A 15970-nucleotide genomic window follows, 5' to 3' on the forward strand; every position below is an offset into this window, starting at 1 on the left:
GTTAGAAGGATCAGAAGTTCAAGACCATCCTCTGTTGCACAGAGACAGATGCAGACCAGCCTGGGCTACAATGTGAGACCCTGTCTCAAATAAACAAATAACCTGGCATGGTGGCTGCTCCATACCTTTATTCCCAGCAGTGGGGAGGCAGAGGCAGAAGCAGAAGCAGAGGTAGAGGATCTCTGTGTGTTTGAGGCCAGCTTGATCTACATAGTTAAGTTCTAGACCAGTCAGGACCACATAGTGAAACCCTGTCTCAAAACAAACAAACAAAAATACAATACACACACACACACAATAGGGGCTGGTGATGTAATCTGTGACAGAGTGCTTACCTAGCATACATGGGGCCCTCTGTTTAATGTCTGGCACATAAAAGATACACAGGGCTGGAGAGATGGCTCAGTGGTCAATGAACTCCTACGAAGAGGAGCCATTCAGAACAGAAGCTGTGAACTTTACACTGGATGATTTTATGCTTTCACCGTCAAATGTATTTTTGACTACTTTTTAAGATTTAATGTGTAAGTGTTTTGTCTGCATGTATATCTATGCCTCAAATGCATATAGTGCCCATGGAGGCCAGAAGGGGATGTCAGATCCCCTGGAACTGGATGGAGTAAAGATGGTTGTTAGCAGTCATAAGGGTGCCTGGAACCGAACTCACATCCTTTACAAATGCAACAAGTGCTCTTAACTGCTTGGGCATTTCTTCAGTATCCCACCCCCACGTGCATTTGAATATGTGTAAAGTTCCCAAAGTACCTACTGTTATACTTTATAAATAAAGACTTTATTTTTTATTTTAATTGTGTGTCTGTACATGGGCATGGATATGTGCATGTGAGTACAGTGCCTGAGGAGACCAAAAGAGGGCCATAGGGCCCCTGAAGCTGGAGTTACATGAAATTATGAAGCCCTTAAGTGGGTGCTGGGAACTGAACTCAGGTCCTCTAAAAGGGCAGCAGGCACCTTTAACTACTGAGCCATCTCAGTACCTAATGTTCTCATTACCATGAAAGCACATGGAATTACCTATCTGCAGATGCTGTTTCTGGGCCACCTACAGCCCTTGCCCTAAGAGGAACTTACAGACTCAGACAGCACTTCCCAGGTAACCACAGGAAGGTCACCCAGAGAGCAAGTGAAAGAGTAGCCTGATACTAATTTAGTCTCTACTGGAGCCACAGCAAGTGACACTAGCCCAGGACCCTCTCTCTGATTTCCTAGGCAGTCTTTCAGTCAGCACAAAGATCACTGAGACCCTTTCACACAAGCAGGCAGACATTCATGAGTTCAGGGAAAGGACAAGATTGCCAAGAGAGGAGACTGAAGACACATCTAGTGTACCAGCACAGAATTCTGTAAGTCTAGCCTGACATGGTGGCACTCATCTGTGATCCCAGCACTTGGGAGGCTGAGGCAGCAGGACTGCCATAAAACAAAGACAGCCTAGTTTACATGATGGGTGCCAGGGCATCCAAGACTACTCAAGACCCGATCACAAAATACAAACAAACAAAACTCTGCGTGTGAAAATGACGAAAAAGTTGCTGACTTGACCACTCTTGAAAAATTGTAGGTTTTCCAGTACCCACCTTTAGATTCCAATGTCTATCTCCCCCTATTCCCGCTATCTAAATGTCTAAAGATGCTAATGATCCTAACTGTCACCTCAAAATCCCCCAAAATCCTCAGACACACCCCCATAACTTTATTTATTGAGCTACTGAAAGGTGTCTTAAGTGCTGTTCTTCCCTTCGATGGCCCTAGAAAGTCCGAAAGCTGCTCATTCTGTCCTCCTGCGAAGGGACAGAACTCTAGACTCAGTCCGTCCGTTCTTCAGCTCATAAGCTGAGTGACTCCTACAAAATCAATCTCTTCACCACTATCAGTGCTACAGGATGAAATGCAAAGTGCATTTGTCTCTGAAAGCCCTTCTGGTATTAGCTATGGATGATTCAGGAATCATGGGGATGTTGCATAGGTGTCCAAGAAAAAACTACTCAACACACACACACACACACACACACACACACACACACACACACACACACACACACATCCCCCCATCCCTTTGGAATACTCTTGTCCCTGGACATGGGTTTTAATAATAACTTTATTGGGCTGGTGATATAGCTGAGTTGGCACAGTGCTATCACCCATGAGATGCTGGGTTCGATTCCCAGCATGACATAAATCTGGAGTGAAGCACACTCCTATAATCCTGGTGCTTAAAAAGTAGTGGCAGAGCTGGGCATGGTGGCACACCTTTAATCCCAGCACTCTGGAGTCAAAGGCAGGCAGAGCTCTGTGAGTTTAAGGCTGGCCTGGTCTACTTATTGAGTCCCAGGCCTGTCAGGGCTACACAGTGTGACTTTGTCTCAAAATAATAAAATAAAGATGTAGTGTCAGGAGCATTAGAAGCTCAAGGTCTCCTTGGCTACATGGCAGGTTCAAGACCAGCCTGGGATATTTGAGAACTGGTCTCAAAGGAAAAAATTAAAGCTTTATTAAAGATATAGATTTAAGGGCAATACTTTGTAATCCTTTCTGAAGACGTACCAATAACGCACTAATGGAACAAACACGGGAGATGTCTGCTGGGCATGAGTAAAATGTCTTGCCTTGGTCTGAGACTGGCCATTCTTCATTGGTCTCATGGGTGGAGATACTTTCTGACCAAGGTCCCTCTGTCTAAGCTGGTTTAGGTACAGTCACATCAGCAAGAGGGGAGGGAGGAGACAAGCTGGGAGCTGGTGAGTCACCTATTTCTCAGCTAAGGACTTGCAATTCGGGCTGCCACTTCTGGGAAAATCCTCTTCAAGGTGCTGGGGTTATAACTTCTTCCTGCCCACCTGCCATATCTGCCCCAAGTTCCAGACATAGTTGTTAGGGTTACAACTTGGCACCAACATTATGTCTTGGATAAATGGCATTTTCGAGGATGGGGACAGGAAACAGACAAGAGGAACCTGGAACATGTGTGGATAGCAAGTCTAAACAATCAAACACAAAGGAAAAGTGTAGGTAGTTCATATGGACAAAAAGCCAACTGGAAGAGTCTGGGACAGTCCAAACTGAACAAGGTAAAGCAATAATAACCTAGTATAAGACCAATATTTATAATTCACACCCACAAACGATCGACAGAAAACTAAGTTGAAGTAGCTGGGCAGTGGTGGTACATGCCTTCAATCCCAGCACTAAAGAGGCAAAGGCAGGTGGATCTCTGAGAGGTTGAGGCCAGCATGGCCTACAGAGTAAGAACCAGGATAGCCAAGGCTACACAAAGAATCCCTGTCTCAAAAAAACCAACAAAAAAAATTTTTTTCAAATAGTATTTTTGGATCCTTGGCCCTGAAGGAGAGAGAAAATTAAAAAAAAAATTTTTTTGAGGCTTTGTGTCATATAGCCCAGGTTGGCCTTGTATTTTCTGTGTATCAGAGGATAGTCTTGAACTCTTGATTCTCCTGCCTCTGTCTCCTGAGTGCTGGGATTATAAACCTATACCATCATATTCAGCCTAAACACCCACTTTTAAAAATGCATGTGCACTTGTATGTGGAGACCGGAACACATCTTACCAGGTATTACCCCCAGGAACACTGTCCATCCACCTCCTTTGGAACACATCTCTCATTGGCTTAGAGCTTATCAATTAGCCTGACTTGCCAGTGAGTCCCAGAGATGATCACCACCTTCCCAGAACTGGGATTAGAAGCATGTACCACCCCACCTGGCATTTTTTACATGGTTCTGGGGCTAGAATTTAGATCTTTGTGTTTGTAAGGCAAGAGCTTTACCAATCGAGGCAGGAAGCAGAGGCAGGAGGATTGTAAATTCAATCCAGCATGGACTACACAGCAAGACTCAATAAATAAAAGACAGGGCTGGAGAGATGGCTCAGTAGGTAAGTGCTTGCTGTGTGCTGTGTGCTGTGTGCTGTGTGCAAGCCTGATGACCCAAGTTCAATTCCCAGGTTCCACAGTGAAAAGAGTTGTCTTCTGATATTACACATTCACAGTGTTCTCTCCCTCCCTCCCTCCCTCCCTCCCTCCCTCCCTCCCTCCTTCTCTCTCTCTCTCTCTGTCTGTCTCTGTCTCTCTCTCTCTCTCTCTCTCTCTCACACACACACACACTCAAATAGTAAGAAATAAAAGCAAAAAAAAAAAAAAAAATTGGCCAAGCCGGGCGGCGGTGGCGCACGCCTTTAATCCCAGCACTCGGGAGGCAGAGGCAGGTGGATCTCTGTGAGTTTGAGGCCAGCTTGGTCTACAGAGCAAGATCCAGGACAGGTACCAAAACTACACAGAGAAACCCTGTCTCAAAAAAAAACAAAAAACAAAACAAAAATTGGCCAATATACTATACTAATGTAAGATAGTCATAATTGAGGTAACCTGGGTGTGAGGTACATGAAAACATCTTATACTGTCTCAATTTAGAAAAATTAATCTAAACTCTCCTAAAAACAAGCAGCTTGCTTCTTCTCCTTTTTTTGTTTTTTTCTTCAAGACAGGGTTTCTCTGTGTAACATCCCTGGCTTTCCTGGAACTCGTTTTATAGACCAGGCTGGCCTTGAACTTACAGAGATCTGCTTGCCTCTGACCACCACCCCCCTCCCCAGTAGTGTGGGATTAAAGGTGTGAGCCATCACTGCCTGGCCAACAGCTTCTTAAACAAACAAATCCACTATTGTCCTGACATTAAGTTATGGAAACAACAACATCTTGCTTCCAGAATGTTCAGTATAGTTGTATGAGGCTCTAGACTTGTACAAATGCTATTGTTTGTCCTGACAACCCTAAGAACTGAAGTGAGATGTGTGTGTGTGTGTGTGTGTGTGTGTGTGTGTGTGTGTGTGTATCTTCCTGTTTTGGCACTGAATATATTGAAGTCTAGAAAGTCAGCTGTAGCATCAGGGGACTTCAAAGAAACTGATAGGCTGTCCCCAACCAACAAGCCACAGGCCCATGCTCAAGTATATAATGTTATCAGGCACCTTTGTTTATTCCTTATCATATTTAAATGTATTTACTTGTTCTTTAGATGTATTTATTTTATGTAGACCCAAGTTCCATCCCCAGCATCTACATGGCAGCTCACGAGTCTCACCACAACTCCAGTTCCGGGGGATTTGGTACCTTCTTCTGATCTCTGGGGTACCAGGCACACATATGGTAAAATATGTACATGCAAGCAAAACACTTATCTGCGTATATAATAATAATAAAAACAAGAATTAAAAAAAAAAACAAGAGTAAACCAAAAGAAACTCATACTCTTTACCACCACAAAAAATAAAAAAGATGAGCCGGGCGGTGGTGGCGCACGCCTTTAATCCCAGCACTCGGGAGGCAGAGCCAGGCGGATCTCTGTGAGTTCGAGGCCAGCCTGGACTACCAAGTGAGTTCCAGGAAAGGCGCAAAGCTACACAGAGAAACCCTGTCTCGAAAAACCAAAAATAAATAAATAAATAAATAAATAAAATAAAATAAAAATAAAATAAAAATAAAAAAGATGAACAAAACTCCATAGTTTCCAAGAAGTGTTTTGGTTCTATACAAACGTTCAGAGAAAGAAAATCCATTTTATCCAGTCTTTCTTCGGCACACTCCAGACCCCTACTCAAGCTTGCTGTCAAGAATGAGCCCAGAGATCAACAAGCTTTGAAATAAAGAGAAGATGACAGAAAAAACAATCTTATGGGCTGTTGAGCCGGTTCAGCAAGTAAAGATGCCCACCAACCAAGCCTGAAGACCTGAGTTCAATCCCTGGGATCCACATGGTGGAAGAAGAAAACTGAGTCACCCACGTTGTCCTCTATCTCTACATGCCTGCAGCCCAAGAGCACAAGCACTCTCACACTAAATAAATTAGTAAGTACATCTAACAAAAATTTAAAAATTTAATTAAAAAGAAAAAAGGAATTATATGTATTTAACACTTATTTGCCAGATTTTAATGGCGAAGATGACAGTATTACAATCTGACCCACTTTCTAAATTTTCCCAGTTAACTGGATGGAGAGAGCGTTCGGGGGTTGTACTCATTGGTCCTGGGTGAACTGCCTCATGGCACCACTGGCTAGTCCTCTAGCTCCCAAGGTCCCCCCATGCCCCCCATTATCCATTGGCTCCCAGCTCCGGGCTTCTATCACGTCCTCCCCCTTCCCGATTTTCAGCCTTAGCCTCCCTGTTTGTTTTCTCTTCGCCCACCTGCATCCAGCCAACCCCAGCTGATACTATCTGCCCCCAACCCCTAAACGTCCTCAAATCCTGAAATGCTTACTAAGAGCTGTCACTTAAAAATGCTCATCCAGAGCCGGGCATGGCGGTGCACACCTTCAGTCCCAGCACTCGGGAGGCAGAGGCAGGCGGATCTCTGTGAGTTCGAGGCCAGCCTGGGCTACAGAGCAAGATCCTGGGCAGCCAGGGCTACACAGAGGGGCTGTCTCAAAAAAGAACAAAACAAACACACAAAAAACAAAACCAAATAAAAACAACAACAACAACAAAAAACCCAAAAAACACCTTTCCCGGGCAGCCGCCGAGGATGGCGGAGGGGCAGGTTCTAGTACCCTAGCCACAAGGCCGTTCTGCGGTGGCCCTGTGGCCCACACAAGGGTGGCCATGCGCGGAGAGGCATCAACATTTCCAGAACTTTCTACAGAAACACCTGAGCACACACCCTGGCCGGGGTCCCCGCCCTTCCTCGGCCGGGCTGCACTTCCGGCGGCCGTGCGAGCCCTGCGGCCCCGAGGACCTCCGGGACTGTTCCACGGACGCCTCCCTCCGCTGCCGAGGACAGCGGGCTGCCCTCGGGTGACGACGGGTGACGACGGGCGCCCGAAGCCTACCCGGAACTCGCCTCCCTGGGGCGTCGAGCTCATGGCACCGGAAGTGTCTGAACCAGGCGATGCCCGCCAAGGCGAGGCCAAGCGGAAGGAGGAGGCTGTGAACCGGAAGGAGCCGTCGCGGTCCCGAGGGGAACTCGGGGAAGGAAACCCGCTGCTTCACAGAGGACCTCAAGACCAGCCGTGAGAGCCAATAAAGACCCACGTGCCGAAGACGGCCCCCTCCAGACTCCCTTTAACTCACCCAGGTCCTCTCTCCTTATTCCTAGCGGTTGATAAAGCCGTCTCCTCAGTTTAAGGAGTGGGAAGGAACGGTCTGGAACTTACTGGGTCCCCCAGGTCCACGGCAAATGTGTCCCCCTGCTTCAGCCTCCTGAGCGCGGGGCTCAGACATGGGCCGCCCGCCTGGCACTCTGCCCTTTCTTTCCGAGCGGCCCACTTCCTTCCCTTCAGTATTCTCTCTTACGATACCCACCTCCTACCTCGTGGTCTTGCTTTTGTCCATTGCTAGTGCACCCAAGCTTCCCAAGACCACAGAGCGGTCACTCTCCCACTCCAAAGCCTGCAGCAGAGTGTTCGCCGGTCTCTGCTTGACATCACAAACCCCCAGGATGGGGTAATGACCTGACTGAGAGGGATTGATTTTTTACTTATTTGTTTGTTTCTTTGGATACAGGGTTTCTCTGTGCAGTCCTGGAACTCACTCTAGACCAGGCTGGCCTCCAACTCAGAGATCTGCCGGCCTCTGACTCCCGAGTATTGGGGTTAAAGGTGTGCACCACCATCGCCCATGGACTGAGAGGAATTTTAAAAACTGGGTATTGTTGTGCATTCCCACAGTCCCAGAAATGGGGATGTGGAGGCAGGAGATCAATCAGGAGTTCAAGTCCAGCTTCAGTCACATATGGAGTTCAAGGCCAGTCTTGGTTATAGAGTGAGTTACAGGCCATTGTAAATTCCTGTCTCGAAATAAAATGAAAAAAAGGAAGGAAGGAAAGAACAAAGGAAAAGAAAAAGAAAGAAAGAGAAAAAAGCTGGGAGGTAGTGGTTCTTGGGCCAAGTTCTCAGCACAAAGGAGATTTATTTGCCTCAGAGGGACGGGGGCAGGGACAGGGACAAAGACGGAGATAGAGGAGGAGAGAGAAGGCGACAGGAACCAAGGAAAGGGGTCGGGGGTATTTGTCCCAGAGGACTGCCTCTGGATGGAGGGGAGACAGACATGGCGCATAGGAGAACGGTGGTCTATAAAGGTAAAATGGGAAACCTTGTGTTAGGGGGAGTGCTGTGGGATGGTCTGTATGGCAAATGTGTTGCTCTGATTGGTTAATAAATAAAACACTGATTGGCCAGTAGCCAGGCAGGAGGAAGTATAGGCCGGACAAGGAGGAGAAGAATTCTGGGAAGTGGAAGGCTGAGGCAGAGAGACACTGCCAGCCGCCGCCATGACAAGGGAGATGTACGGTACCGGTAAGCCACGAGCTACGTGGCAACATATAGATGAATAGAAATGGGTTAATTTAAGATAGAAGAACTAGATAGCAAGAAGCCTGCCACGGCCATACAGTTTGTAAGCAATATAAGTCTCTGTGTGTTTACTTGATTGGGTTTGAACAGCTATGGGCCTGGCGGGTAAGAGAGATTTGTCCTGACTGTGGGCCAGACAGGAAAACTCTAGCTACAGTGAGGTGCTTAATTTTAATTGGGCATGTTAATTAGGTAAGCTGAAGGTGACTTTTGATTGCTGGACTTCAATACTTTGAAAGCTGGACCTTGGCAGTCAGCCTCAGGAGGAGAGACTGGCCAAATAAGGGACTAGACACCTGCACCTTGGGGGCTAGCTTTAGGGATGTAGTCTAATGGTTTTTAGCAAGGCAGAGGGACTGGGGAAGAAGGACAAAGCCTGCCAGAGCCACATGCTCGAGTGGGCTAGAGTCCCTTCATCATGATGTTTATTCATAACCATCTCTAACTCCAGGTCCAGGGAATCTAATGCCCTCTTCTGGCCTCTGCTGGCATTGGACAAGCATGTGGTGTACATATATATGTGCAGGTAAACACTCAGACACATAAAAAACAAAAAACTTTAAAAAGAAAGGTGGGGTGGGTGGGGGTGCTGTGAGGTGACTCAGCAGGTAAAGGCACTTACCACAGAGATCTGATAACTGGACATTGATCCCTGGAACTCGCATAAAGGTGGAAGGAGAAAACTGTACAAAATTGTCCTCTGACATCTATACTACACGTATTGTGGTACACCTGCACCCCCACACTACATGTATTGTGGTACACCTGCGCCTGCACTCACACACTACATATGTTGTGGTACACCTGCACCCCCACACTACATGTGTTGTGGTACACCTGCACCCACACACTACATGTGTTGTGGTACACCTGCACCTGCACTCACACACTACATGTGTTGTGGTACACCTGCACCTGCACTCACACACTACATGTGTTGTGGTACACCTGCACCTGCACCCACACGCACATCCTGCACACACACCACAATAATAAATAAAAAATTAAAACTGAAAAATGAAGAGTTGAAAGACAGAAAGAGGGGGCATGAGAGGGAGGGACATGGTTCACTGAGATGGCGCAAAGGGTAAGGGCATTTGCTCCCAAGCCTGAAAACCTGCATTTGGTTCTCAGGACACACATAGTAGAGGGTGAGAATTGACTCCCACAAATTGTCCTTTGATCTCCACTCCACACAGACGCCATGGCACCTGTGTGCCTACACATATACACACAAAAATAAAAATGTAATTTAAAAAATTAAACAAAAGTGCCAGATACAGTGGCACACACCTTTAATCTCAGCACTCCAGACACAGAAGCAGGTGGATCTCTGTGAGCTCCAGGCCACTCTATCTAAATGAAAAAAGCTGGGGCCAGGAGTTCAAGGTCATTCTCTGATATGTAGCAAATAGGAGACCAGCCTGGGCTATATGAGACGCTATTGCAAAAAATTAAAAAAATTCACTGCGTGGTAGTGGTGCATGCCTTTAATTCCAGCACTCAGGAGGCAGAGGCAGGCAGCTCTCTGTGAGTTTGAGGCCAGCCTGGTCTACAGAGTGAGATCCAGGACAGCCAAGACTACACAGAGAAACCCTGTCTTGAAAAGCCAAAATAATAATAATAATAATAATAATAATAATAATAATAATAATAAATAAAAAATACAAAATGAAACAAATGTGGAGTGCTTGTCTCCTGACACACGAGGAGCACTGATCACACCTTTATCGGGTGCTGAAACTCCAGCTGTGTGTCACTCTTGCTGTCTCTGAACATTTTACTTTTAAAATAGTGACACACACACACACACACACACACACCGCACAGTGGTGCCCGCCCTTAATCACGGCACTCAGAAGACAGGAGCAAGTAGATCTCCGTCTGAGGCCAGCCTGGTCTACATACTGGGTTCCAGGAAGGACAAACCTATGGAACAGACCTTGTCTCAAACAGTTTACATTTTGTGTGTGAGGGTGTGTACTTCTGCATGTGTGTCTGTGGGTGGGGGAGGGGTGTATATGCCACGGTGCACATGTGAAGGTCAGCACAACTAAAGAGGGTGGCTTAGCTCCTTCTACCATGGGGGGCCTGGGGATTAGACTCGGGGTTTCAGGTTTGGTGGTAAGTGCCTTTATCTACTGAGCCATCTCACCTCTCCATTCTTTTAGAGAATGATTTATTTTATTTTATGGGTGTGAGTGTTTAGTCTGCATGTATGTGTGTGTACCACCTGTGTTCCTGCTTCTACAGAGGTAGAAGAGAGCACTGGGTCCCCTAGAACTGGAGTTACAGATGGCTTTGAACCACCATGTGGGTTCTGGGACTTAAACCCTGGTCCTCTGCAAGAGCAACAAGTGCTCTTAACTACTGAGCCATTCCTCCAGCCCCTCACTTTAAAAAAAAATGTTCTCTTGGTTGTTTTTTCCTTTTTTACTTAGATTTATCTTGTTTATGTGTTTGTGTGGCTCCCCCTGAAGCTGGAGTTACAGGCAGTTGTGAGCCACTCTACATGGGTGTTGGGAACCAAACTTGGATCTTCTGCAAGAGCAGAATACACTCTTAACCACTGAGCCATCTCTCCAGCTCCTGGATGTTTTGCTTTTGCAAATAAAAAAAAAAAAAGATCTGAAATCATTCTATATCAGAAAACAGAGGAAATACACCATGTCAACAGTGGTGTTATTTATTGCTGAATGGCAGGATTATAAACAGTTCTCTAAGTGCCTATTCACTAGTTTAGAGGTCGCTCCATGTTTCCTGGGAGCCCACCTCAGGCCTCTGGTACCCTGTGAGCAACCTGAGAGCAGGGAAGTTCTGGAGGGCTTCCTCCACAGACGGCTGCATCCCACGGGGTAGGAGTTTGCTATCTATGATGTAATAAAGGAGTGGCGATGGCTTACCAAACGGTGATAAGACCAGCAGGCAGTCACAACTTTGATGCCACAGGCATTTGGCCAAACAGCCGAGCCATAGCCCAGCCAAATCTGCAGTTGCTTCTGCCTTAAAGACTGGCTCCACTGGGCTAGCGCCTCCTCTTGACCCTGGCCTGTTGCCACTGGAGTCCATTCCAATCTCTGGGGTTTACACTAAAACATGTGTTCTCATTTGATGAGAACGATGACGGTGACGGCGAGGAAGTAGCTGAGCAATGTGTGTGTGTTGTACACGTATTCACGTGGGTGTGTGCAGACATGCATGCAGGTGTGTGCGCACCCGTGTGGAGGTCAGAGGTCAATCGTGGGTGTCTTGTTTTATTACTAAACCTGGAGCTCACTGACTTGTCTAGGATGCCTCGGCAGTGAGCTAGGGGGATCTGCCTGCCTTTTTCCCCCCAGCAAGCATTGGCGTTACAGATGCACGCCGCAGGGTCCAACTTCTGTGTATTTTACCAAGTGAGCCGTATCTCCGGCAACTTCATAAAAAGTTTGCTTTCTATTGCTAGGATAAACACCATGATCAAAGGCAGCTTGAAGAGGAAAGGATTCATTTGGCTAGCACTTCCATGTCACAGTTCATCACCATGGGAATCCAGGGCAAAAACTCAAGGCAGGAACCTGGAGGAAAGACTTGAAGCAGAGGCCATGGAGGAACACTGCGTTCGTCCAGCTTGCTTTTTTTCTCAGATAGGATCTCACTTTGTAGCTCTGGCTGGTCTGGAACTTGCTATGTAGACCAGGCTAGCCTAGAAGTCACAGAGATCTGCCTGCCTCTTCTTTCCAAGTGTTGGGATTAAAGGCGTGAGCCACCATACTGGCTCAGCTTGCTTTTTGGTTTTTTTTTTTTTTTTGGTTTTTTCAGGACAGAGTTTCTCTGTATTGCCCTGACTGGAGCTAGCTCTGTAGACCAGGCTGGCCTTGAACTCACAGAGATCTGCCTGCCTCTGCCTCCTGGGGATTAAAGGCTTGCATTATCACTCCCCAGCTTCAACTTGCTTCTACAACCCAGGACTACCTGACTGGTAGAAAATGTCCCTAGGCCGGTCAGTGGTGGTGCACACCTTTAATCCCAGCAGAGGGAGGCAGAGACAGGCGGATCTCTGTGAGATCGAGGCCAGCCTGGGCTACAGAGGGAGATCCAGGAAAGACGCCAAAGTTACACAGAGAAACCCTGTCTCGAAAAAAAAACAAACCAACCAAACAAACAAAAACAAACAAGTGATGAAGAAGAGGGAGAAAGAAAAGTAAATTAAGAAAATAATAATAAGGCCTGAGGTTTGGGCTTCTGGCTCAGGCCTGTAGCCCTCGCATTCAGGAGGAGAATTGCCATGAGTTTGAGGCTTGCTTGGACTACAGAGTAAGACCTTGTCTCAAACAACAACAGCAAAAACAAATCAACTGGACATGATAGCACAAGCTTATATCATAGCTCTCGGGTAGAAGCATCAGGAATTCAAGATCATCCTCACTGGCTACCTGGTAAGTTCTAGGCCACCCTGGGCTACACAGTGAGTTCTGCCTGGTAAGTTCCAGGCCATCAGCCCCAAACAAAATATACAAACTACATTTTTAAAGTAAAGAGGAATTTCAGGCTCCACAAAGGCAATCAGTTCGTTTTGTTATCTTTTCTCCCCTACTTGCTAATTAGCCGTCCGACATCTGGTCAAGTTTTACCACTGTCAGATTTTGTTCTCAGGGCAAGGCATTGAACCAGGACGTCACACAGGGAAGGCCACACTTTCAGGGGACTTTCTGTTTGTTTGTTTTTTGAAACAGGGTCTCACATGTAGCCCTGACTGGCCTGGAACTTATTATGTAGACCTTGAACTCACAGGGAACTGCCTGCCTCTGCCTTATTTTTTTAAATTAAAAAATTTATTTATTTTTATGTGCATTGGTGTTTTGGGCTGTGTAAGGGCGTCCAGTCCCCTGAGCTGCCATGTAGGTGCTGGGACGTGAACCTGGGTCCTCTGGAAGAACAGTGTTCTCATCCACTGAGCCAAATCTCCAACCCCCATCCCCTCTCTCATTTTTTCTTTTTTTTTTTTTGGTTTTTTGTGTAGCTTTGCGCCTTTCCTGGAACTCGCTTTGGAGACCAGGCTGGCCTCGAACTCACAGAGATCCGCCTGGTTCTGCCTCCCGAGTGCTGAGATTAAAGGCGTGCGCCACCACCGCCCGGCCCCCTCTCTCATTTTAAACTGAGAATTCTCACTGAACCTGGAGCTCACTCATCGCTAGACTGCCTGGCCAGCAAGCTCTGGGGAGCCACTTGTCTCACAGTGCTGGGATTTCAGATTTCACAGCGCTTTGTCGTGTTCACCGCCCTACCTCCCGCCTCCTGAGTGCTGGGGTTAAAGGTGCATCAGGTGCATCAGCGTGCCCAGCCAGATGCCTGCTTTAACATGGCTGCCTCAGGGAATCTGAACTCAGCTTCTTATCCTTCCTCAGCAAGTACTTTGATCACTGAACTACCTCACCAGCCCTCCCTGGTTTTTTTGTTTTGTTTGAGACAGGTTTTCTCTGTGTAGTTTTGGTGCCTGTCCAGGATCTCACTCTGTAGCCCAGGCTGGTCTCCAACTCACAGAGATCCGCCTGGCTCTGCCTCCTGAGCACTGGGATTAAAGGCGTGCAACACCGCCACCAGCCCTCCCTGTTTTTTTTTTTTTTTTTTCTCGGTTTTTCGAGACAGGGTTTCTCTGTGTAGCTTTGCGCCTTTCCTGGAACTCACTTGGTAGTTCAGGCTGGCCTCGAACTCACAGAGATCCGCCTGCCTCTGCCTCCTGAGCACTGGGATTAAAGGCGTGCGCCACCACCGCCGGGCTCCTCCCTGTTTTTTTTTTTAAGATTTTATTTATTTATTATGTATACAGCATGCATGACTGCAGGCCAGAAGAGGGCACCAGATGTCACTACAGATGGTTGTGAGCCACCATGTGGTTGCTGGGAATTGAACTCAGGACCTCTGGAGGAGCAGTCAGTGCTCTTAACCTCTGAGCCATCTCTCCAGCCCTCCTCCCTGGTTTTTAAATGAGGTTTCATGTAGCCCAGGCTGGCCTCTCCTTTGTTATGTAGTCAAGAATGAACATGAACTTTTTTCTCTTTAAAATTTTTTTCTTCCTTCCTTTCCTTCCTTCTTTCATTCTTTTATAAATGTGGAATGTTTCCAGAGTTTGCAAATCAGTCTTTCACAGGGCTCACAGGGCCCATGCTAATCTTCTCTATATTGTTTCAGTCTTTTAGTATTTATTTATTTAGTATTTATTTCAATCTTTTAGTATTTTAGTGCTGCCAAAACATGCGCTCTCTCATTCTCTCTCTCTCTCTCTCTCTCTCTCTCTCTCTCTCTCTCTCTCTCTCTCTCTCTCTCTCTCTCTTAAATTTTGACCTTGAGTTTCTAACCCTCCTGTCTCTACCTCCCGACTGTGCCAAGGGTCTAATTCTATGAAGCTAGACAAGCCCTCTACCAAGGAAGCTACACTCCCAGCCTCCAATTTCATTTACATCTAAAACTGTTTCAAACAGAAAATCTAAGGCTGAGGATGTGGCTCACCACGCAGGGCTCACACGGTATTTGTGAGGCCCTGAGTTTGATCCTTTTGATTTGGATCTGAATTTAGTCAACAATCCGATATCAGATACTAGTAATGTTGTCTAAATACAAACAGCACAGAGAGATTTATATAATATCCGACTGCACTCGCCACACTATTAAGAGATTTTTCTCATTTTATAAATGCAGGAACTGAGACATAAGAGAGTTCGATTATGCAATTGTTAGTAAACATTCACTAGTGAATTATTTGTGACTGCCCTGGAGCAGGTTACTGGTGGTGTTGGGGCTTTCCCGGGGAAGTTCCCTTCAAGTGTCCCTACGCTCAGTCACGTGACCTCTACCCCCTCACTCAGCTCCTCCTCTGCGCCTTGCACAAGTGCCACTACCTGCCAGGTCTCCACCTGCCCCTACACCCTTCCTTCATCTGCTACATCTAAACATCGCTAAATCCGTGGCGCCTTCCTGAGATGCTCTCGCATCTTCCCAGCCCACTCTTTCTCACGGTTGCATACTTACTGCCTCTACTCTGCCTCAGGTCTCACGTCCTGTCTTTCTAGTATCAACACCAGGAGATCTTACCCCCAACTACAATCTCCAATGGTCCGTACCACAGCTCCCACAGTCTGCCCCAGGTCAGCCCCACTTTCTCCACCGCCCTTCTACTCGGTGCTTGTCCCTTCACCCCCGAGCAGCACATGGTTTATAGATTTTGCTCTTGATTTTCCTGATGACTATATATAAAATGCCTTTTTCTTTTCTTTCTTTTTTATTTTTTTATTTTATTTTATATGTTTTGGAGCTGAGAACGGAGCTAAATCCCCAATCCCCCCTTTTAAAAAAAAAAAAAATATTTATTTAGTATGTATATAGTGTTCTGCCTGCATGTATGCCTGCAGGTCAGAAGAGGGCAGATCTTATTACAGATGGTTGTGAGCCACCATGTGGTTGCTGGGAATTGAACTCAGGACCCCTGGAAGAGCAGCCAGTGCTCTTAACCTCTGAGCTCTGTCTCCAGCCCGCCTTTTTTCTTTCCTTTTCCTGATGCTAGGACTTGAACCCAAGGCTTTCCAACATGCTAGACAAGTGTGGTCAACA

The sequence above is a fragment of the Peromyscus californicus genome, unplaced genomic scaffold, assembly GCF_007827085.1.
Source record: "Peromyscus californicus insignis strain IS unplaced genomic scaffold, ASM782708v3 Scaffold_7__1_contigs__length_154581171, whole genome shotgun sequence".
Taxonomy (NCBI): domain Eukaryota; kingdom Metazoa; phylum Chordata; class Mammalia; order Rodentia; family Cricetidae; genus Peromyscus; species Peromyscus californicus.